The sequence below is a fragment of the Bradysia coprophila genome, assembly GCF_014529535.1.
Source record: "Bradysia coprophila strain Holo2 chromosome IV unlocalized genomic scaffold, BU_Bcop_v1 contig_5, whole genome shotgun sequence".
In the NCBI taxonomy this organism is placed as follows: domain Eukaryota; kingdom Metazoa; phylum Arthropoda; class Insecta; order Diptera; family Sciaridae; genus Bradysia; species Bradysia coprophila.
Genome location: NW_023503374.1, coordinates 2999497 through 3025344, shown reverse-complemented (window position 1 = coordinate 3025344; position 25848 = coordinate 2999497). Strand labels below are relative to the sequence as shown.

The following is a 25848-nucleotide window of genomic DNA, read 5'->3' as shown; positions in this document are numbered from 1 at the left end:
AAAAATTATTTCATTTTTGTCTTGTTATTGCTGACGCGCGGGTATGATAATCCTACACTATAGCTGTAGCTCAATGCTGATTTTAGAAGTCGTTGTCGATGCGTTGAGTATCCAGCATATCCAGTGATGCAGTTGCAGGTGTAAATGAAGTGTGTCCGGTGTATATTATTGGAATCAATGTTGCATTGAATTCAGATTAAATACGTTTTCGATCATGTAGGCATTATCTGTATAAGCTTCTCTCAATAAATATCTCATTTTGTGTGGACGTGTTTAAGTCAATGAAGAATTTAGTATCATTACCGCCAGAGTGGATATCCTTTGGAGAATGCAGTCATACCAACAAATTGGTGAATTCAGTAAAGTTTCGTAGTTAGTCAGAACTACTCGTATCATCCCTGGTTCACGCATTGAAGGAAAATGTACTGATTGTTGAGCCTTATAAATATCGAGATGTAGTCATGAAGCTTATTATTAGCGGTTGGCGTATTCATGTTATTTAATTTAGCATGTCGGGAGTGACGTCCTGCCAGTACGCAATGCTATTGTTGTTGTCCAACAGGGTTCCTACATGTTTCGATGGTAGTGCCGCCAACCATCAATTTGATTCTGCTAATGTTAATGACACATATCTTGCTTTGTCGGCATCCGAATTGAAATTGAAATTTTCCTTCTTCTCTGACAAGCTTATTATGAATGTTGAGGACCTCAGCTTTACCCATATTTAGTTGCTTGGCGGAGTGGAACAGACAGTTTTTTTTGGTTAAGTAGTCACGTGCCAAACTACTAAAAATTGTTATCGCTGTAACGCTGAGGTCCTCCACATTCATAATAAACAATAATTTAATCAAATAGTTGCATTAGTGAGGTCACAGTCCTCGTCAAAGTTCACAGAGGTGCCATCGATTCTAATAACATTTTTAGAAATTTATATTTGCCCCGATAGTGCTCGACCTCAGCTTTCCAACGAACCCATGCACGCCCGTGTCATCGCCACCTTACGAAAATGAAATCCGGACTACGAAACCCCATTTTTCGACTTTTGGCCACTTACTACCAGCTAGGTATGAAAGATAAAAAATATCTGAGACTGGTTTTGGGGCCTGGTTTTCAACTTATTGTTCATTTTTGTCAGAATCCTTTCTCTCTTCTCCCTCTTCTATAATTGGTGCCCCTAAAACGGAAACTGAGAAACACTTAAAACACGGCAGAGTAAAAAAACGCGCTTTTGTCTGGTTTACTTTACTCTGCCGTGCTTAAAAAACGTATGATTTCCCTAATCGCATGACGAACAACAAAACGGGTCATTCGCTTTAACTTTATCTTCGTCAATCGATTTACACATCAACGACACTTTTATAACAAGTTTAAATCAATGAAATAATAATCATCCCAAAAAGTGTGGGAGGCATAAAATGGTTGTCCCTTAAGTGTTACCAGAGCTATAAAATTCGCATTACTTACCCAAATGGCGTGACTGAAAAAAAATGAAATAAATGTATATTACGGTTGATGGTGCAACTTAATGTCGAAAATGAATAAAATCTTTTGCTTTGTTATTAAAATCCCAAATAAGTTAAACAGCCGTATCGTTTTAACTAAATACTTAATGTTTTGAAAGAAAGTACGGTACGTAAACCAGAAAAAAAGAAAACAACCGACAACCCAACGTAACGCTGAGATTATTTTATTGTGGAGAAACACGCTAGATTTATTTTCCTGTTTGACTTCGTTTTTCTTTTTATTCTTTTCATTTTAACCAAGTTTTTCTTGATTGTAAACCATTGTTGAAAATGCTATAACATTGTACAGATGCACACAGTAAATATAATTTTTAATTTTAGAAAAAAAAAACTTTCGCCTTTTCCGACAGAATATCGCAGAACGAACGGCAAAAAGTAAAAAAAAACTTTTCTTTTATACTTTTTCCGGGATCATGCTGATTTCGGGTTTCGTGAATGAAATGGAAGTGAATTGAACGAAACAATTAAATTTTGTCGTCGTATGAGCTTCCATTAGTGTATTGTATATATTTAGCATCAACCTATCATTCTCTGAATCTCTATAAGAATGGATGAACAGAAGACAAACAAAAATCCAGCACAGAGCCCGGTCTTTCCAGCTTACAATCTCTTGTGTGCATGCTATGAACAAAACAGTGTAACAGAATACATTGTGTCATTCTTACCCTACATTCTGTATTCGACATCAGCACAATAGAAATTGTTTTCATAAAATACACACACAAAAAATACAGAAAAGACATTGTGGTCAGTTTATTTACATTCCTAACGTTAGGGACCGATGAGTGACACTCATTGTGCCCGCCTCGAAACAAATTGTATACTAAGAGATCCAGAATACTCTTCTTCCACGATCGTTTTTGTAACAATGAGTAACAATAGCGATGTGGAACGTGAACGTGTGGATAGATATTGACCAAAATTCGTTGAAAAAAGTGGGAAATTTAAATTTCTTGGGTGACTTGTGGCGCTCACTACGCTCTGGCCACAAATCACATCGTCGAAATAAAATTTTTAACTTCCTTTATTTCTCTTCTTTGTTTACAAAGATCTATTTCATCCGTGTGGTTTGAATATCCCTATTTTCTCCACTCAAATGATGCTCACTCTCTGATGACAGTTCAGGTGAGTAAATTTTTATTTTTCCAACATATTATTCTCCCATGGGGTTGAAAACCGTTTTTTTCTGTTTTGACACTGTCACTTTGTTTTGGTTGAAAAATGGTTGACACAAACTGACCCAGTAGAGTTGAGTTAAGAGTTTTAAGGCTTGATTTCCACCTAGCAAAAAAAGTAATCCAAGACAAAATTGAATTTCTTCAGTTTTTGTTTTGTTCACTTGACAGCTATATCTCTCTCACAACTCACGTCGTACTTTTTGTTAAACCATACTTAAAAGTCATCAATGTTCCCAGTCAATGATGTCTTAGCACGTCTTATCGAATTCGAATTTCCCGCCAAAGTATCATAGACTGAATAGGAATGTTTTCTCCTTTAAAATTTTACTTAATTTTTACAGGACGGGCGAGCGAACATATATTACAACCAAGGTAATTGTAGAAACGTAGATCTAATCATTTCATTTCAGCACCTTAGAAATGAATAAACCGTAGCCCCAACTGTGTGTATAAATAAAGTGATGTGTTACGTAAAACAAGAAAAATAAAAAAAAAGTTTTTCCAATATAATAAATGGTTCCACATAAAAGTAACAACATTGCGGAGAACACCACTCAAAGCTGTGTATAGCTGGTTGCTTTCGGGTCAAATCAATTTTAAAGTATTTGGTCCCCTTCAACCAGCTTTTCACGCGATGAAAAACAGCTGTCTGCAGTAATTGAAACAGTAAGGACACCGAAAGAAATAAGTTTTCAATTTGGGGCGGTTCTTTATTTATTGAAAGGCAATAATTTCGAGAGAGAAAAAAAAACATTTCCCAGTCAGTTGTACAGTTGTAAGCAAAAGATATTTATTTTTCATAATATTATAGCGGAAATGAAAACGGTTTACACGGAGTTACGGTGTGTGGTGCTGTGCTGCTGGGGATGATTGCAATATATCTTATTCATTATGAGTATTCTCGACGAAAATGTATTATGAATTTAAATGGGAGTATGGTTATTAATGGTTTGTTTAGTGAATTGTCGAACGAAAACAGAAGCAATGCTGTGGCAGCGATACGATTTTACTTTACGTTCAATACGCAACAAAATCCCCGAACGCGGATCCGAAAAAAATATCCAAATTTCCATAAATTTAATAAAGAACGCACAGCACAGTGAAAAAAAGTGGCGAGAAAACAGAACGAAAACGAAATAGTTATTTGTGCAACAAGTTCCGAAATGCGTTTGTAAACTAGAGGTAAAAAAACGAGCGAAGCGACAGAAACACCCACTTTCTCCATGGATATTTCAGGTAAATTTAGTTTCATTATATTGCACATATTGAATTTGTTTGCGTCAAGTTGCAGCTAGTGGTACAGTGAATTCGATACCATTAACACTTAGCAGGTACAACAACATTAATCACAAGAAAATGTCATGTTGGCAACATACAAAAATGAATTCACCTGAAACGCCTGGGATCCGTAATTTCTCTGAGGGTTTGCATTACCAGTATTTGGTCTCGACTACCTTCAACATACATTTCATAAAATGATCAATTATTCGTTTATCTTATCTGTGAAACATTCTTTGTTCACTGCAATTATAATCTCAGGAGGAATTTGTTTGAAAAACAACCTACCGAAATCGGGCCCATTTTTCAGTGGAGTTGTTTATGTTTGCCTAGAAAGGTATTGGTCCCTAGAAGCCAAGACCACTTTCAAAAAATCCTCAAGTGGTGGCAAGTGATTGTAAACCGAAAACAATCACTTTTCTTAAGGACATTTTTGAAAATTCACCCTCACTGAGATATGATCAGTTGAAAATATGGGTAAAGTTTCAATACTTTTGTTGTGAACTTCAAGCAGTTCCTCTGCATCCGAAGCAAGTGCAAAAACATCGAAAAACTGCTCTCCCTAGTCTCTATCAGTCTGAACATTGAAATGCCTGGATAGTTTGACAATGACTTTTACAATGACGTTTACTTTTGAGGCAGGAGTGCTGATTTGACTAGGGACCTGAATAATCTAGTAGCCCTATATTTTCTGCGAATAATTTTTTTCAATTTATATCAGTGATCAGTGTATTAGGTCCCTTATTTGACGTTTCCAAAAAGGGACGCGCCGCTGCCTGGTTTATTTTACTCTGCCGTGGTCTTAAGCGATATTGACGTGTAGTTCAAAGTAAGAAAGAAAATTTTCCTAGTTGAAGTCATCCTCCTCATTAAAGAACCTATTGTTAAAAGGATTAATCTGCTCAAAATCTGTTGTTACGTCGAGAAACTCATTCGTTTGGAAACAGTGGGAAACCGATTCGTTAGAAAGCTTTTGCTGGTTGCATTTGAACAAAGCCTTACGGCGCTTCGCTCCTTAATCCGGTAAATACTCTAGGTTTGCAGTTTTCAAGGTAAGATTTATGGTATGACGGATTGGTTGTTGTGAATAAGATCAGCGTTTTATAAGGTTTTTTGTGTTTCTTATTGTTGTCTTATCTGCTTTGTTGCTCCCTAAGCTTCATTCCTAGCAATCAGAATTACTCGGTACAAACCAATCAAAACCATTTTTAGAACGCTTAACTTGTTCAAATGCGGTCATTCAAGATGCACAAGGTGCAATAGAAAGCAAGTGATGATGGTCAGACCAATATTGCGACCTGAGGCAGAAACAGTTTCTTTTCGATGTTATGCACATCAATTTGCCATATATATCCTAAGTATATTCTGGCTTTCTGTTTCTATCTTGACGTCAGTGGAACGACTGTAGTAATTCTGACTTTCTGTTTCTATCTTGACGTCGCCTTTTTTTGCTTGTCTTATGTATTTGGGGGTTGTATTTTCGACATTTTTGATAGTTCTAACATCGTCGAAATTTTAAAAAGATCGTTATGTCGGTCGACACCATAATAGTTAGAAGTGACAGCGTCAAAACGAAGTATAATTAATTGTGCTAGAAAAAGTATCGGTAACACCAAAAACCGTACGAAAATATTTACTTTTGGCAACATATTTGCATGAAACCTATTTTAACACCTTTATGTAATTGAAGTACAGTGATATTCCACTTTTATGAATACTGTAAGCATATATACACTCAAACTTTTTTTTTTGCTCACCCAGAAAATCGTTTCGAATATGGCGCGGCGTATAAATGTTACTTAAAACGGAAAATCTCAACGGAATGATAAATTAAATTTTCAGAAAAGTTCATCTTTCACATTCAACGTTTATTTAATGGTATGAAAAACATGAAACCCTCTATCTCCGGGAATCGGGAGTTCAACTTTTTTATAATTCATAGAACCAAGAAAAATATTATTTTTTTTGTGTGCAAATTTATCGTAAAAGTTTATTTAATTACATTGAAAATTAACAAATTTTTAAATAAAAGTGAAAATATACAGTTCGTTTTGTAATGATAATGTAAAAAGTTGTGAACACGCTGGAAATGGGACACAGTTCTGCCAGTTTTTATAGAAATAGAATGTTGATATTTTCTTTGTCCATTCATTGTACCGATAGCAGCACGGAAATGTGGTACTGGTGAAATCAAATAACAGAAGTGAACCGGTTCGGTGGCCAGACAAGACTTTTAGGGCGGACTTGTTGTTGGAGGAATTCAGGTATCTTTTCCTTTGGAGGATTCAATTCATATATGCGGAGAATCAAATGATTCGTTTAAAGCTGACGATATCTGTCAAAATCCTTAAAAACTGTTAAAAGTTACAAAAGTTTTGTTTAGGGTTTTTTTGTGTAATTTTTGTAAAGATTTGTGGATTGCGTGGTAAAACAAATATGTTGGTAGCAAAGAAACGTGAAAGCCGCGAGGCCATCCTCAAATGGCTACAATCTATACTACTGTGGGTCCATGTCTTTGTAAAGACATAAAAATAGTGCACATTATTAGGCCTGCTCTGACTCCGGGGAGTGTGGGATATTGGGCTCAATGAGGTGTTTTTCTGGTCCGGAAGGCTTAAATATTGGACCCATATCTCATGTCATAATAGACTGAATTGTTATTGGGCTCTGGCCTGTTATTTGGTCTTTAAACGAAAATAAATAAAAATAAATAAATATCTTTTTTTAGAATTTTAAAAAATAGTTTAGGCATGGGGAGCGAGGCGTTTGTACAAATGTATGAAAGCGTTGGTTAGAAGAGAAGAGAATGATGGTGTATATCTTTTTTACTCTTCTAACCAACGCTTTCGTACATTTGTAAAAACGCCTCACTCCCCATGCCTAAACTATTTTTTAAAATTCTAAAAAAAGATATGGGTCCAATATTTAAGCCTTCCGGACCAGAAAAACACCTCATTGAGCCCAATATCCCACATTCCCCGGAGTCAGAGCAGCCCTAGACATTATAGTAGAATAATGTGTAGAATAACCCGAGTAAAAATAAAGTCTCAATTGAGAACGGTTTGAGCTATCTCAAAGTCTCAAATCTTGGCTGAGGATTGATTGAGGATTGGTGAGATATTGGTAAAGTTTAAATTTTGAGGATTGAGGATTTGTGGCGCTGCAGACGTGAAGACTTTGTGAGACATGAGTATTTTCGTGAGACATTTTTTGTTAAAAGTGAGGATTATGGTGAGATATGAGGATTTTCTTGAGATTTTTTTTGATAGACATGAGGACTACGCTGAGGCTTGAGGACTTTCGTGAGATATTTTTCGTTAAACATGAGGATTACGCTGAGGCTTGAGATTTTTTGTGAGATATTAATTGTTGGACATGAGGACTACGCTGAGGTTTGAGAATTTTTGTGAGATATTTTTCGTTAGACATGAGGACTACGTTGAGGATTGAGGGTTTACGTGAGATATTTTTTGATAGACATGAGGACTACGCTGAGGCTTGAGAGTTTTTGTGAGATATTAATTGTTAGACATGAGGACTACGCTGAGGTTTGAGATTTTTTGTGAGATATTTTTCGTTAGACATGAGGACTACGCGGAGGCTTGAGAATTTTCGTGAGATATTTTTCGTTAGACATGAGGACTACGCTGAGGCTTGAGATTTTTTGTGAGATATTAATTGTTGGACATGAGGACTACGCTGAGGTTTGAGAATTTTTGTGAGATATTTTTCGTTCGACATGAGAACTACGCTGAGGCTTGAGAATTTTCGTGAGATATTTTTCGTTAGACATGAGGACTACGCTGAGGCTTGAGATTTTTTGTGAGATATTAATTGTTGGACATGAGGACTACGCTGAGGTTTGAGAATTTTTGTGAGATATTTTTCGTTAGACATGAGGACTACGTTGAGGTTTGAGGGTTTACGTGAGATATTTTTATCATATGCAACTAAATTGCCGGAGGCAATATAGACAGCCCCGTACGAAGACAAATTTCATAAATTCCTATTTAAACAGCTATATACCGCTATATTTAACTATATTTCACTATAAATAAACATTTCACAGATAAATATATGCTATTATTTAGCTCTATATGCCTGTATATAGCTCAATATAGCTGTATATAGGTATATTTAGATGTCCGTATATGGAATCCCTGAAACCCCACACACATAACAAATTATTTCCATGTTAACAGAAACTCTCTAAGTATCATTTTTCCCAAGATATTTCTATTTTACTAAAATCCAATATGGCCGCCGGCAGCCATTTTGTTAGGAGACCGGAAATAGTACCGACGCTTTACATTCGTTAATACCTTTCAAACAAAAAAAAATTCATGAAATTCGGTCAAAATTTACTCGAGATATTGTCAAAATACACAACGTTCACTGTACTTCCGAGTAGCCAGATAAGAGCTCACTCCAAGAGACCTAGCTCACGCTCCGGAGAACATAATTTCATAAATTTTTTTTCCCTGATTGGTACGGTCAATACCTATCTAATAAAGCTAAAACAGACGAAATATGTTCAAATGTGGCCGACCTACAAGTAAAAACTGCTTGCCGCCCTGTGCCTGTTCCACACCAAGGGGTCTAACTCACGAGTCGGTCATCCGATTTCCATAAACTTTTTTTTTGTCGATCGGTATTGTAAATACCTTTTATTTGACGTATCACTTACAAGTTTAACGTTTAAATGTCCGGAGATATCTTCGAAAAACCGTAAAGCACTTATTGGGCCACAGCTCGGGAGGGGTCGATCCAAAATCACTCATCTTCGAACTTAGCCTGTCTTTTGACATTACCAAACGGGAAAAAAAAGAATTTTCAAAATCGGATGCGTTTTACTCAAGTTATCGTGCAGACAGACAGACGGACAGACGGATAGACGGACAGACGGACAGACGGACATTTTTTTTTCGCGGATTTGGCATCTCTAGACAACCACAATAGGTTTCCCCTTACTCAGGGAGTCCAATTCGACGTGTTACAAACGTATCGTTACAAAGGTATGACCTCTGACTATAAGATACAAATTAACTTCGATCAAAATATGTCCACTCACTGAACTTTTGTGACAAAATGGTTTCGAAGGGGTGCATGAAATTTCATGAAATGAAAAATTTTGTATAGGGAAGGAGCTGGTCCGATTTTACTGAATGCTGTTCTGAGCTCCCAAAAGATCCCTGAATCGATGTGCGTTTTTAGTTTTTGGGTACATTTCGGAAAAACTTCTTTTTTGCTGAGGAGGGGCGTGGGGGACACTAAATATCTTAAAATTAAGTTTTTATCGTCTAATTACCTGTGAAATGGGTTTCAGTTGAATAATAAAGACTTATTTGAGTCATACAAATCATTTTACAACCTTAAAACATTATTCTAAAACATTCTGATTCGCGGCTTAATCAGGAGTGTTCCATCGATTACATTTTGAGCAACAAATATAGCTTTTGCGAGCATTCCCACCCAAACGATTTTGACTTTGCGGTCAAATCACTCGAAAAACATTCTCCAATCATTTCCAAGCCAATATCCCCATGTTCACGGAAGTCTAAAAATAATGTGGTTCAGCCCCACCGTGAAGTGGCTGCCGGTGGCCATATTAGATTTTAATAAAAGTGATATATCTTGGGAAAAATGGTACTTAGAGAGTTTCTGTTAACATGGAAATAATTTGTTATGTGTGTGGGGTGTTTCAGGCATTCCATATATAGACATCTATATATATCTATATTCACCTATATTGAGCTATATACAGGCATATAGAGCTATATAATAGCATATTCATCTGTGAAATGTTTATTTATAGGAAAATGTAGGTAAATATAGCGGTATATAGCTGTTTAAATAGCAATTTATGAAAGTTGACTTCGTACGGGGCTGTCTATATTGCATCCGACAATTTATTTGTATATGATAACAAGGCAAAGAGTGGATAATGCAAGTGATTTTAAAGCGCGAATAGCTTTTCAGTAGAGAATGAAGTAAAAGAAATGAAGAGTTTCACAGTAAAGTCTTTTGATACAAATAGGTGTTTCGTACGGGTCGGCGTTAGCTATGTTTTTGTGAGCATCTCATGTCGACAACAGCTTAAATCCAACAAAAAATCTAATGGAAGTTGCGAAGTATGCCAGAGGAATTTTCTTTCATCTCAAAATTTAGGAACCAACCTTGGAATATCGAAAGTAACCCACCAGATCCATCGCAAAATCCTACGGAAGTTAGGAAGTTCCAGATGAATCATAATCATCTTTCATCTCAAAATTTAGGAACCAACCTTGGAATTTATATACCACTTATACCACTTATATCGAAAGCAACCCAGATCCATCGAAAAATCCTATGGAAGTTAGGAAGTGCCAGATGAATCATCTATCATCCCAAAATTTACGAACCAACCTTGGAACACCTCACTTTTATCGAAAGTAACTCAAATCCATCGAAAAATCCAATGGAAGTGAGGAAGTGCCAGATAATACATCTCTCATCCCAAAATTTACGAACCAACGTCTAAACACCTCACTTATATCGAAAATAACCCAGATCCATCGAAAAATCCGATGGAAGTTGGGAAGTGCTAGATGAATCATCTATCATCCCAAAATTTAGGAACCAACCTTGGAACACCTCACTTATATCGAAGGTAACCCAGATCCATCGAAAAATCCTATGGAAGTTAGGAAGTGCCAGATGAATCATCTCTCATCTCAAAATTTAGGAACCAACCTTGGAACACACAACCTATGACGAAAATAACCCATATCCATCAAAACACTTTTTCCAACATTTACCAATCATAATTCATAATTACTAGCTGAAACAAAATACACACACAAAACACGCTGTTATATGGTATTGTATAGAAACTTCCGGGAGTCCTAGCTCTCAAAAGCGCTTGCATAGCCCCATTTTTTTAAAATCTTATTTTGATTTTGGGCCCGAGATTAAACTATAATCAAAATTTCATGAAAATCGTAGGAGTTACGAAATCGCACTTTTCCGCACTTTTTCATATTAACTAACTTAACGTAGCCAATTTGAGTTATCTGAAAATACAAAATTTTGCTTATTTTCATACAAACATCAATTACCGAATAGCCAAAACCGAAACAGAATTAGCGGATCAAGTGAAAGACTAGTGAACTATTCAAGTGAAAAACTGAGAAGTGAACTTATAAAAATCGAATAGTGGACAATGAACACTATGGATGTAAACGATAAAGCTAAGTTTGTGAGTGAAAACCTGGCGAATTGTGTGAAGCCTTTCATTAAGAGTATGCCGATACGTGATTATGATAATATGTGGTACACAGCAGATCTACGGATTCAACGAAAGCAGAAAAATGAATTGTACAAGATAGCCACACTGACTGATAACATTGAAGATTGGACAGCATTCGAAAAGATAAGTACAAACTATTCAATTAATATACAAAAAACAAAGAATTTGTATTATCACGACAAACTGTTCGATGCGAAAAATGATCAAGTGAAAACATGGAAAGTGTTAAAACAAATTGTCAATGGAATTCGTAGTGAGCAACCGGCTGGTATAGATTTTTGCGGCGAAATTGTCTCAGACAAAGACGTAATTGCCAACAGTTTTAACGAGTTTTTCATTAAGAGCATTAAAGAGATTAGAGACAGCATTCCTGATGAAGTAGATGATTTTAGCTTTGAATTTTACGGTCATAGTCAGGAGATTTTTACATTCAAGATGATCGGCACAAGAGACGTTATCTCGTCATTGAACAACATCAGATCAGAATGTGACACCGAATTTTTAACAAAAAAAGTGATGCTGGACGCCATGGATGTGGTGGGTTACCAGTTGGTGGATGCAGTTAACTCATCACTAAAAGCCGGATGGTTTCCCGATGGATGGAAAAACTTGACGATATCTCCTATACAGAAAGTAAACGGTACAGTGAAATGTGACGAATTTCGCCCAATTAATATGCTGTCGATATATGAAAAAGTGTTAGAAGACATAGTCAAACAACAGCTCGAAATGCATCTGGACAAGACAGCAGCAATAATCGAGGAACAATCTGGTTTTCGGCCGAACCACTCATGTGAATCAGCGTTCAATCTCATTATTATGGAATGGAAAGCTGAAATCGAAAAAGGAAAGTCAATCATTGCGATGTTTCTTGATCTTAAGAGGGCTTTCGAGACAATAGATCGTGCTCGGATGCTGACGAAACTACGGAAATATGGAGTGACTGGAAAGGAACTAAATTGGTTTATGAGTTATTTGTCAAACAGAACTCAATGTACGAGGTACAATGGTGTGACTTCAACGAAACTAGTCAACGATTATGGCTTACCACAAGGAGCTAAACTGGCGGCGATCTTATTTCTGATCTACATAAATGACATCGGCACACCAATTAATCACTGTAAAATTGGACTTTTTGCCGATGATACATTACTCTACATATCACATGCAGACATTATAAACGCATCACAAACAATGAACGAAGACCTACAACAGTTAATGCACAAAACAAACGAGGTATTGAAAACGTGTTTTGTTCCTATTTTTCATGACGAAATTTTCGAAACTGTCTAATGAAGTTATATTAGAACTTTTTCTATTCAAAATCGCGACTGCTGCATCTGTCAATGAAAACTAGGACCAAAACACGTTTTCAATGTCTCGTTTGTTTTGAGCATAAACAAATGGATCAACGTCAACAAATTGAAACTAAACACGCAAAAAACCAAATCTATGATTATCGGCAACAAATCAATCGAAGACAATGTGATAAGTATTGGTATAGGTGGAGAGAACATTGACCGGGTAAAAATGATGAAGTATACCTGGGAGTGATAATTGATGAAATGTTAAAAATGGACCAACATGTCGACTATGTGTGTAAAAAAGTGGCAAAGAAAATCGGTTTTTTCAATAGAATCAGTGCAAAGATGAATTTCGAAAACAGAGTGACTCTCTACAAGGCATTGATAGCACCGCATTTTGATTACTGCGCCTCGATTCTGTTCCTCGGTAATGAAAGTGATTTTGATAAACTACAGAAACAACAAAATCGGGCGATGCGAACTATATTGAGGTGTAAATTGACGACGAGCGTAAGTGATATGTTAAGCGCTCTATCATTTCTGAGTGTGAAACAGTGTGTTAAATTTCTTTCAATGACATTTATACACAAAATGAAATGCGGAAAGTTGCCAAAATATCTGTCAAGGAATATACAATACGTTGGAGAGACTCAACGCTACAATCTACGGAACAACAACGATTTCAGACTGACGAAGGTCTCCCGGTCATCATCCCAAAATTGTCTGTACTACAAGGGATTATATGAATTTAACGAATTGCCTGTGAAAATTAAAGAAGAAAAATTTTTAAGACGCAACTCGAGAAACACTTACGATCGATTCAAATGTAAAGTAGCGTAACACAATGTATTATAAATAGCAATGCTCAATAAAGTATTCATTCATTCATCAATATTTCCAAATTCAATATCTCGGTCAATTTTGAAGATGAAAGTTAGGAAGTGCCAGATGAATCATCTGTCATACCAAAATTTAGGAACCAACCTCTAAACACCTCACTTATGAGGATGAAGATGCAGTAACGTGTGATAGCTTATTGAACTCGTATGGATGCCTAGATTTTAAGTTGGAGTTAAGGGGGAGAATTCAAAAAGTTGCTGTAAATATGCTCCCCCGTCCTCAATTTTTTTTTTAAAACATTTTTGGTAGTGGTAGCTTACTAACGTTCGGGCATGATTGAAGTTGGGTGTGAAAAAGATTTTCGCTTGTTTAGAATTAGGAGTTTTAGTTCGGAGGGTTGCAGTATCACCACTTGATATAACTTTTTATTAGGTTCATAGCTCTAAATCAATAAACTCTTGTAAAAAAAAAAATTCTTAATAATTCTTAATTACTAGTTTTCATGTTACACGTGCAAACCTGATCCCCACATCATACACAAATATCTGCATCAACCAGCAGCTGCACTTTCGTCTGAAAAGTTTCTTCACTTATCCTTATACGCAGGGAGTCAAAACGATTTACAGTCCACATAAACTCTTGTGTGCTGCTTATTTGTATATATAATAAAAGTCGGTCACTGTTTGGGCGGGGGGACGGTTATTGTACACAACTTTTGTGTTGTGTACTACGTGGTCATCGTAAAATAAATTAATTGATCGATAAATTTAATTAATGTATGTTATTATTAAAGATCCACTGTGGCAGTCGGAAGAGAGAATTTCGCTTTTGCTCCAATAAAATATGTGTCGTAAAGTAGTGTGTTCACTATCATGTAACCATTCTTCATGAATAGATTCAATAAGAATTTTATGGTTTACGGAAATTGGTTTTTATTAATAATGAATGGGGCTGTTCGGATACTTAAGTTTTATGTGCGATACACGGACGGAATTGTTAACTATTCGTTATTTGCAGAAATATAAGTACAGCTTGTAGAGTCGCTTAGAAGCATATGTTGTACAATTAGTGGCGGCGTGAGCTTCTTGCGAAACCATTAATATAGTTGAAATAAATTTGTTAAAGAATTGTTGGTGTGTTGGCACAGAATAATAATCGTGTTTCCTTTTCTTTATATTAAGTGACGGGTGATAAGCACATCTATTAGAGAATGATAGAATTTGGCCTTGATTGGAAAGGGAGGAGAAAAGAGTCAGAAAAATTGAGCAAAAACGTTTTTCGCATACTTGAATCCCGTCACTACTGATTAATTACATCTTGCTGCAGTAACAATTTTTAGCTGCTATCTGCACAGCAAATAGTCAGTGAAACGTCGACACTATTCGCACACGCGTGCAAGTAGTATATCTTGGGTACTATTCGCACAAGCGTGTCAATAGTCTCTCTTCGATACTATTGGCACATTCGCGCAATGTTTCAAAAGTCAAAAAAAAAAACGGCGTGAGAAGAATCTCAGTGAAAAATTAACTGTTTTTCGTGATTCTTTTTTTGGTGTGTAAGGAATAGATGGGAGTATAAGATTGACAATCGACAGCTAATTGCAGTAGCTTTCAAATCTTGTTACGCTGTGTACTTTTATGTCCGTTCAAAGACTGAGATTTAATATCCGAAAATTATTCCTCAAGTCCGGAACGGTGTCGGTAACTTAGGAGTTAAATTCTTTTTTTCTCGCATCGTCTCAGGCCCGTAACTAGAGGGGTGCTAGGGGTAACATTGCCCCCCCCCCCCAGAGATTTCGGTTGCCACCCCAAAGGATATTTTAAGGTTATCCGTAAACAGGAAGAAGTATATGTTTACTTCAAGACAAAACGCGTAGGTACACCATAAATTTCATTATTCGAATCGGTTGCATAGTTGAACTTTCGTTGTTCTTTCGTTTCCTTTGTCTGTATGTTCTGTATGTCATCGTGCATGATATAGGTGCCAGAGTTTTCACCTTTTGCGAATTTATTAGACAGTTGTGGAACAAGGGCTAGCCGATTAAACCCACCCATAGCTCAACTTTATTCGTTTGTCGAATCTAGCCACCACAAGTTTTTCTTTTTTTCGATGAGTAACGTATTTTAGGTGAAAACGACTCAAAAGTAGTGATATGTTAGGGGTCTGGAAATCTATTACTATGTTACTGAAAAATAAAAACACCAGACTTCTCGGTAGTCGGGTAAAATTCCTGCCTCAAGTGTAGAATACTATCATCTAAGATTAAAATCTCCTGAAAACCTCTCTGTTGCAGGCGTACATACATACCCAGTAATAACCCATGCACCTCGGTCCCAAAATCCTTTGTGATAAAGGTGTGTAAGCCTCGATTCTTACAAAAATAAAGAGCGTGGGCCTATAATGTATATTTCTGTATGAAAAAAATTTAAAATGTACGCTTAAAAAAGGAAACCCGGGTGAAAATGTCGGTCTCATGAGACCACGAAATACGTATTCTCAACGGTCTAACTCCAGTCTCAAAATTGCTGGAATTTTCATTTCGGTCTCAAAATATTTTTTGTGTGCTAAATACATTTTGGATGAACGAATGAGAATGCTGTAGGCTGAACGAGTAGTCTCTTTGCTTATATGTTTTCAGATCGCTTCAGACGGAACGAGTAGTCTCTTTGCTAACATCTATGCGTGATCTGTACGAGACTGGATGAGTGGTCTCGTAGCAGTTATATCTCCAGATCGCTTGAGACTGAACGAATAGTCTTTTTGCTAACATTTATTTGTGAACAGTGCGAGACTGAATGAGTGGTCTCTGTGGCAGAAAATATTTTTTTGAATTGTGGAGACTGACTGAGTGGTCTCACGATGGAAAAAATATTTCTTTGGACTTGTGAGACTGGACAAGTGGTCTCATTGTAGTTATGTTTTCATTTCGTTTTTTCTTGGACTTGTGCGCCCGGTTGAGACGTCTTATTTTCAGAATTTTTTTTCCGTTTCTGAGACCGGTAGAGACGTCTCTTTGCTAGAATAATTTTTGTTGGACTTGTGAGACCGGTTGAGACGTCTCATTGCTAGAATAATTTTTGTTGGACTTGTGAGACCGGTTGAGACGTCTCATTTTCAGAAAATATTTTTTTCCGTTTCTGAGACCGGTAGAGACGAGGGGTAATCACTGATTTACTAGCTCAGTAAATCACGGTAAATCACGGTAAATCACGGTAAATCACGGTAAATCACAGTAAATCACAGTAAATCAAGTAAATCAAAAATGAAGTTTCTACTAAATTTGAATCTATTTACTTCAATTTGTATTAGTTCATGAAATTTATCCTATATGTTTACGGCCACGATACTTCGAAATGTAATCCAGTGACAATTAAAAAGTTTTCAAAAATTTTTCAAAATTTTTTGTGATTTACCGTGATTTACTTGATTTACTGATTTACTAGTGATTACCCCCTTGGGTAGAGACGTCTCTTTGCTAGAATAATTTTTGTTGGACTTGTGAGACCGGTTGAGACGTCTCATTTTCAGAAAATATTTTTTTTCACTTCTGAGACCGGTAGAGACGTCTCTTTGCTAGAATAATTTTTGTTGGACTTGTGAGACCGGTTGAGACGTCTCATTTTCAGAAAATATTTTTTTCCGTTTCTGAGACCGGTAGAGACGTCTCTTTTTCGTGTGGTCTCACAATGGAAATTTTTTCAAACTAGTGAGACTGACTGAGTGGTCTCATGATGGAAGAAAGTTTCACGTGAAGTCCACTGTAAATTCAAAATGAAACGCACAACAGCTAAATCAAATCGTTGAATTTAATCTACTCGCTTTATTGTCATTTATTTTTTGATTCATTGGTTCATCATTCAAATTCTGAAATGCGCTTATAGCGTGAAGATTAAAAAATTTTCTTCAGAACTGTGAGACTTGTGGTCCACGATGGAAATTTTTTTTTTTTAAATTTTGTGAGTGTTAGTGCGTACAAACAATCATTCAATCAAAAAAAAAAAAAAACGAAAATTGTACTTCGGGTTTTGAAATCGAAGTGCAATGTAGAAATAACAACAGAGACATTCAGTCTGTGCAAGCTTTAGCGAACGAACTAAATAATTTTTGTTCAATTTACGCAAAGTTTTGCTTTCTTCCATCATGAGACCACTCAGTCAGTCTCACTAGTTTGAAAAAATATTTCTTCCATTGTGAGACCACACGAAAAAGAGACGTCTCAACCGGTCTCAGAAGTCCAACAAAAATTTTTCTAGTAAAGAGACGTCTCTACCGGTCTCAGAAACGGAAAAAAATATTTTCTGAAAATGAGACGTCTCAACCGGTCTCAAACATCCGAAATAATATTTTCTGCCAAAGAGACGTTTCAACCGGTCTCAAAAATCCAAAATAATATTTTCTACTAAAGAGACGTCTCCACCAGTCTCAGAACGGAAAAAAATATTTTCTGAAGATGAGACGTCTCAACCGGTCTCAGAAGTCCAACAAAAATTATTCTAGCAAAGAGACATCTCTACCGGTCTCAGAAGTGAAAAAAAACATTTTCTGAAAAAGAGACGTCTCAACCGGTCTCAAAAATCCGAAATAATATTTTCTGCCAAAGAGACGTTTCAACCGGTCTCAAAAATCCGAAATAATATTTTCTATTAAAGAGACGTCTCCACCAGTCTCAGAACGGAAAAAAATATTTTCTGAAAATGAGACGTCTCAACCGGTCTCAGAAGTCCAACAAAAATGATTCTAGCAAAGAGACGTCTCTACCGGTCTCAGAAGTGAAAAAAAAAACATTTTCTGAAAAAGAGACGTCTCAACCGGTCTCAAAAATCCGAAATAATATTTTCTGCCAAAGAGACGTTTCAACCGGTCTCAAAAATCCGAAATAATATTTTCTACTAAAGAGACGTCTCCACCAGTCTCAGAACGGAAAAAAATATTTTCTGAAAATGAGTCGTCTCAACCGGTCTCAGAAGTCCAACAAAAATTATTCTAGCAAAGAGACGTCTCTACCGGTCTCAGAAGTGAAAAAAAAACATTTTCTGAAAAAGAGACGTCTCAAACGGTCTCAAAAACCCGAAATAATATTTTCTGCCAAAGAGACGTCTCCACCAGTCTCAGAACGGAAAAAAATATTTTCTGAAAATGAGACGTCTCAACTGGTCTCAGAAGTCCAACAAAAATTATTCTAGCAAAGAGACGTCTCTACCGGTATCAGAAGTGAAAAAAAAACATTTTCTGAAAAAGAGACGTCTCAACCGGTCTCAAAAATCCGAAATAATATTTTCTACTAAAGAGACGTCTCCACCAGTCTCAGAACGGAAAAAAATATTTTCTGAAAATGAGACGTCTCAACCGGTCTCAGAAGTCCAACAAAAAGTATTCTAGCAAAGAGACGTCTCTACCGGTCTCAGAAGTGAAAAAAACGAGCCATCAGAACAGTCGGAGCGTTTGCTGCGACTGAGCCCCGTACAAACCCGTATATCTATTGCGTACGTGACCCTAGTGCGTCTGTCACCCTACTTTGACCTTAAGCCTATGCGCCGGTTAAAGTAGTTAAAGTAAAATTATTATGTAATGTGTACATCTTAGAAATTGCGCATAGCGCAATTACGAAGCCCCGTACGACGTTCCTTTCAAATAAAACAAAAATTTCAAATAGCCCTAAAATTTTAATTTATTGAGTATAAATACACATAGGGCCTAGTATCGGCCTCAGTCCTAGGATCCAAATATATTTTTTTTTCAACTACATTCTATTCGGCCTTTGATTACCTTCCAAATGAAACAAAAAATACGAAAAACGGATGAAATTTGCTCGAGTTATATGTAAAATACACATAGGGCCCTAGTAGCGGCCTTAGTCCGAGGACCCAAATTTAATTTTTTTTCAACAACATTCTATTCGGCCTTTGATTACCTTCCAAATGAAACAAAAATTACGAAAAACGGATGAAATTTGCTCGAGTTATATGTAAAATACACATAGGGCCCTAGTAACGGCCTTAGTCCAAGGACCCAAATTTAATTTTTTTTCAACAACATTCTATTCGGCCTTTGATTACCTTCCAAATGAAACAAAAATTACGAAAAACGGATGAAATTTGCTCGAGTTATATGTAAAATACACATAGGGCCCTAGTAACGGCCTTAGTCCAAGGACCCAAATTTAATTTTTTTTTTCACCAACATTCTATTCGGTGTTCGATTATCTTTCAAATGAAACAAAAATTACGAAAAACGGATGAAATTTACTCGAGTTGTATGTAAAATACGCATAGGGCCCTAGTAGCGGCCTTAGTCCGAGGACCCAAATTTAATTTTTTTTTCAACAACATTCTATTCGGTGTTCGATTATCTTTCAAATGAAACAAAAATTACGAAAAACGGATGAAATTTACTCGAGCTGTATGTAAAATACGCATAGGGCCCTAGTAGCGGCCTTAGTCCGAGGACCCAAATTTAATTTTTTTTATACAACATTCTATTCGGCCTTTGATTACCTTCCAAATGACACAAAAATTACGAAAAACGAATGAAATTTGCTCGAGTTCTATGTAAAATACACATAGGGCCCTAGTAGCTTTTCACTTCTAAGGCCCTAATGGGACATTGAACTTTTGACATTTTTTGTATTTTGATTAAGAATGTTATTGTAAACAAAAAATTGTTCTACACTATTACAGAATTTTCAAGTTTTGTACTTTTAATTCATATTTGAATTACGGCTACGACCCAAATTCAACCTAAAAGCAAACCTTTTTCGTGAGAGAATTAAGAAAAAATGACATGAGAAGAAAAGAGAGGCATATAGAGACGTATAGTCTTTTTTATGTTTGACTGATCCTTGAAAATCAGAAAACAATTAATTAAAAATATAAATGTTTATAATTTTGCGATAGTTTAGAATAATTTGTTGCTTAGAATAATGTTGTCTATCGAAATTATTGAAACTTCAGTCCCCCATTCACGGTCCACTCACCCGATTTTAAAAAACTTTTTTTTCCTGGACTGGTATTGACAATACCTATCATTTGCCGTGTCATTGTCATTTCCATCGTTTATTTTGCCATAAATATCACCAAAAGACCTTAAATCACTTAGGTGGCCCTAACTCACGAAGGGCCGACCCGAATATGCCCATCTTCGAACTTAGCCTCACTATTTTGACTATCTTTCAAAGAAAAAATTTTTTTTTGAAATCGGATTTGATTTACTCAAGATATCGACGTGACGGACAGACGGCCCAAATTTTTATTGCGGATTCGTCATCTATGAACATAGGCAAACACTTTGCCCTTACCGTCTGCTTCGAATTCCATCAATTACACACGGCATCGTAATCCTATAAGCCCCTTCGTACTTCGTACGGGGCTAAAAACATTTTCTGAAAAAGAGACGTCTCAACCGGTCTCAAAAATCCGAAATAATATTTTCTACTAAAAAGGCGTCTCCGCCGGTCTCAAAAATCCGAAACAATATTTTCTACCAAAGAGACGTTTCAACCGGTCTCGCACTGTCCAACCATATTTATTAGCGATGAGACTACGCACTTAGTCTAAAGCGATCTGGAAACCTAACTACAATGAGACCTTTCATCCAGTCTCAGCATTTGTAACAACAGTTCAAAAATAGAACTACCAGTACATATGTCAGATTTAGCAGCAAGCGTAAGGTCGTTGGCGGTCCGCACTGGAAAGTTAAGCATCATTGGTCGCGGTTAGTACTTGGATGGGTGACCGGAAAAAACATCACGAAATAAAAAAAAGGTAAAAATAAAATTCATAAATTCATAAAATTTACTAACACTTCTCTACATTTACAATAGCGAATTATATAAAAAAATGAAAAGTGGTGGCCATCTGTTGTTGACTCAATAAAGAAGTATACGAACAAAGAACTCGAAAAATGAGAGACGTCTCAAACAGTCTAAAAAAAACTCGAATATGAGAGAAGTCTCAAACAGTCTAAAAAAACTCGAATATGAGAGAAAGTCTCAAACAGTCTAAAAAAAGCTCGAATATGAGAGACGTTTCAAACAGTCTAAAAAAACTCGAATATGGGAGACGTCTCAAACAGTCTAAAAAAGCTCGAATATGAGAGAGGTCTCAAACAGTCTAAAAAAAGCTCGAATATGAGAGACGTTTCAAACAGTCTAAAAAAAATCTTTTTTTTCCTGTCTTTAAAATAGCAATTCGCAGTCAGTCTCACCAGGTCTAGCAAATCCAAAACGAGACCACTCAGTCAGTCTCACCAGGTCTAGCAAATCCAAAACGAGACCACTCAGTCAGTCTCACCAGGTCTAGCAAATCCGAAACGAGACCACTCAGTCAGTCTCACCAGGTCTAGCAAATCCGAAACGAGACCACTCAGTCAGTCTCACCAGGTCTAGCAAATCCAAAACGAGACCACTCACTTAGTTTCAGGACGTCTCGCAAATTCAAAACCATTCTCGAATGAGACGTCTCACCATTCTCGGATGAATTCCGATGAACAATCTCGATGAATTTTCGGTCTCAAAGGTCAAAAATACGTAGTCTCACTGCCATACAAGCGAACCGGTCTAAAATAGGTCTCAGATACCACTTTTTTTTCACCCGGGAATAGATCTTTTGAATTCTACCAACGCACTTCAAGCAAAAGTGCTATTAATGACAGCTGCCAAATAGACTATTTTGTATGAAATTTTATCACCACTCTTTTTACAGTGGAAAAATTTGTATGGAGCACTGTCTAGTTTCAGTACCCTATTTAGAGTACCACTTTTGCTTGAAGAGCGTTGATTCTACGCAATTTTAGAAATATTTTTTTAAGAAAGTCATCTGTGCACCTTTTATCAGTACTTGATATATCGAAATTCAATATAGAGTCAAATGCGTAAAAATGGTCATAAACTTATATCCCGATTGAGGTTCCAATATCTCGATATGCATATATGCAACCAGTGACACCACCGCACCACTCATTTCGATATATCAAGATTTGTAAGAATGATGTAGAAGGACTTTTTTCAACACCAGGTTTTAAAAAAAATTGCCCCCTCTGTGCCCCCCTTGAATTCGATCCTAGTTACGGGCCTGCATCGTCTAATAATTAGTCTGTGTAATTTTTTTTATATAAAATTGGTGGCACAATCGACCTAGTACATTGTGGACTCGTTTAAAGGGTTGCACAATCAACCTAGTAAATTGAATATTAGCTGGGTGATATATCTCTCATAGTTGGGTGATAATTCCCCGGGTGATAATTCTCATCAACCAGTCTGGTCAATAATTTTGTCTGCCTGGGTGATAATTCCCCGGGGAAAAATGCATGTCGCCTTCGTGGTAACGGTAATGCTTGCAGCCAAGCACTTCATGTACAGATCACTTTTCTCTTTCAAGGAACTGCTGATGGAATCGACTTTACTTGTGATTTCATTTGACTCCCAAATTCTTTGGATATTCCTAACTTCCGGTAACTCCCCAAACTTTTCGTACCAAATTCTTTCTGCTTCCACCATCACTGGAGCTTGTCCACCAAATTATTGCTCGTCGAATTTGTCTTAGTTTTTCAAGTTATTTCTTTGTTTTTTTTGGTTTGTTTGATTTTAAAGTTGTTTACAATTGTGTCCGACTGTTTTCGCGAGCGATTGTAGTTTTTCCCGAATGAAATTTCGACGGACGGAGACTTAGGCGGTGAAACGGGATGATTACCAACATTGTTTCTCGACAAGTTGCTCAATGGAATTCATGAATTTGAGGGAAATGCCGAGAAATAGAGGCCGAATGCCAATGCGAAAACTAACAGGAGAAATATCGAACGGAGCTGTATAACCAGTGAAACTCGATGATGAACGAAGGCTCTGGTCGTGGTGTCAATGTGTTGCAAATCCGGTTTGTCCCGCGTAAATGATACTGAAATGACACGCTCGGGACACAGTGCAGCACGGTTTGGAGAAAACTCTGACTCCAGTTGAAGCAGATACGGTTTGTATAGGGTAACGGTTTACGGTACGTGCGATGTAACTTGATGAGCGAATGGTTGATGCTTTACAGTTACCATTCTCTGAATGCGTCATATCTCACGGTTTTGTTTTATCGTTTCTTGTATGGAGCATTTACGCTTTTGGTTTGGATATGCCGTTTTACCAGTTTTGGCAAACAGATACTTAACCGATGGTCCTGTGCCTTATTCTTGTTTTCGCTCTTCGTACGTGCACAAGTACAATTTGTTTGCAATTTGTTGTTGTCTAGAGTTTCTTCTTTCCGTGATGTTGCGCGCTTCGAGTTTCGGCCTGTTGTTGGTTTTGATGGTTGTCGACGTATGTCAAGTCAAAGTTATGGCTCGTTAGCCTTCAGTTTTTCTCTAACGTTTCTTGAAGGGAACGTTTGCCTCGCTTGTAGAAACTATTCTATCCGTAAAGTTAAAGGGCTTCGCAGCCTCTGAGTTTGAGCGTTTCTTGCACGTTCCCTAAGAGGAGCGTATCCTCTACACGTAGCATTCCCGTTGCGCGGTGTCTGTCGGAACGGCGATTCCAGTTTTTCTCGGACGTTTGTTGATGGGAGCATTCTCGTTTCTTTGTCTAGCGATAGTGTAAACGGTTTTATGTAATAATTTGGCTGTGTTACCTTCTGCTAAAGATATGTATATCTGATCTTAATGTTATCTCTCTCGTTTCACGCGCTAATGGCTTATTGGAGAACGCTTTCTTGAATGATACGAAAATCAAAAGAATGATTACGCACCAACGCTTGAAAATGGTCGAAATAACAATGAATCTGAATGAATGGTTTGTATGACGTGTGGTTTGGTAAGTCTCCTGCTACAGGTAATTTTCTTCACGATACCAATTCTATACAAAAATATTTCTGAGCAATGAAAGAGCTCAGGTGGTTGGTTCATCTCCCCACTGCCGTGTAGTTAGTCCGACCACATAGATCGAACGACGGTGGTTGAGTTAGTTACCTTGGTTCATCCTTGGTATATAAGTCAAAGTAATCCAAGTAGTGGCCCCACCACTGACAAAGTTCATCGTACACAAAGTGCCGGAGGCAGAGTGCGAATGTGAATGAGTTTGCTCGACGAGAGGAAGCGCACGATTGTTCTCTGGTGTACAATGAACCGAGTCTAGGAGAGAGAAAAGGGAGGATTAGGACTTGATTTTCATTCGTGATCATTCAAGTCAAAGTCCTCACGTTCAAATAATCTCATGGGTGAGCCCACAGGGGCAAGCTTGTTATTGCGAAAGTCAAGACAAGTCGAGTCAAGATAACAGCTTGTCCACCAAATCGGAAACTTCATGAATTGATGGCAAAAAGCAAGGCAGAGCAATGTGGGTGGCATGTCTAATTCCAATTCCTCCATGATTTATTGGTAAAGATGATTTGGATTTGTCATTTGAATATTCAAAATCGATTCGAATGATTCTTTAAGCATAACGTCGTAACGTTCTATACGAAAAATCGTGTTCAAACAGTGAAATGAAACAAATGTTGTTTACGTCGCTTACGAGAATTGCCAAATTTAGTTTCATCGACTCGGCTGGGCGACGAAAAAACGGTTTTTTTATACGGGCTCTTGGCGAATAATTTATTGCTAAACTGGGCTATTTTCAACTTTTAAACAGACACAAAGATATGCGGCTTCTGATTTGTACGTAATCATTACTACTTTGAAATGTAGTTCATGGGGTGTTGGGTGTTTTTGTTCAAGAACTAAATGCAGCTCAATTAAAATTAAAAAAAAAATCCACATCTGTACACTTTTGCAGTACAGTTTTATAAGTGAACACACTGCTACTCACATAATGTAATAAGTGTATCATTGTATATAGGTAGGTAAACCATCATCCTCGCCATATCAGCTCAATTTAAAATTCAAATTTTTAAATGTAAATTGGTTTGAGTGTGGAAGTAGTTATTTCTGAAACAAGAACCGTCTGAACCGTTTTTGGGCAACTCAGTGAGATGTCCAGATTTGCAAACTTTATATGCCGCTGTTGCATAAATCGTTGTATGCTCGTGTCATAATTACACATCTGAAGCCGAGTCTAGAGCCTAATAACATGAGAATCAGTTGAATGAGAACACTAAACACTTAAAGAAACAGTGAAACAACTTAGCATTGAGATGAGATATAGAAAAGACAAAATTATAAGAAATGATCAGAGCAACTCGGGAAAAAGAAGAAAAATTATGTAGAAAAGCAAGTTCACGGGATAACATATTTATTTATAACATAGAGTACTCTTTTTCGACACTGCTACTACTTTTGACTGGCTGCAGCAAGCCCGCTACTTTTTCACCGATTATGTACTCTTTGTACTCTTTTTCGAACAAAGAATGCAACAGTCTTCTACTCTAATCATTCTGTATGTACTACAGTATAGATGTTTCTGCAACATTAATTGTACAGAAATCTTGCATACTAAATTGAAGAAGACCTTTCATTTTTCGAAACTGAGT

General features: G+C 36.9%; 1 long non-coding RNA gene across 1 annotated transcript; it reads right to left on the bottom strand.

The window, feature by feature from the left end:
- Positions 1-1849: 1849 nt before the first annotated feature.
- On the bottom strand, positions 1850-25842 carry LOC119071610. The gene is made up of 4 exons (XR_005086693.1): positions 25721-25842; positions 19549-19551; positions 12977-12981; positions 1850-1861 (listed from the first exon to the last, which is right to left on the bottom strand). It is a non-coding gene; the product is annotated as an uncharacterized LOC119071610 (long non-coding RNA).
- Positions 25843-25848: the final 6 nt, after the last annotated feature.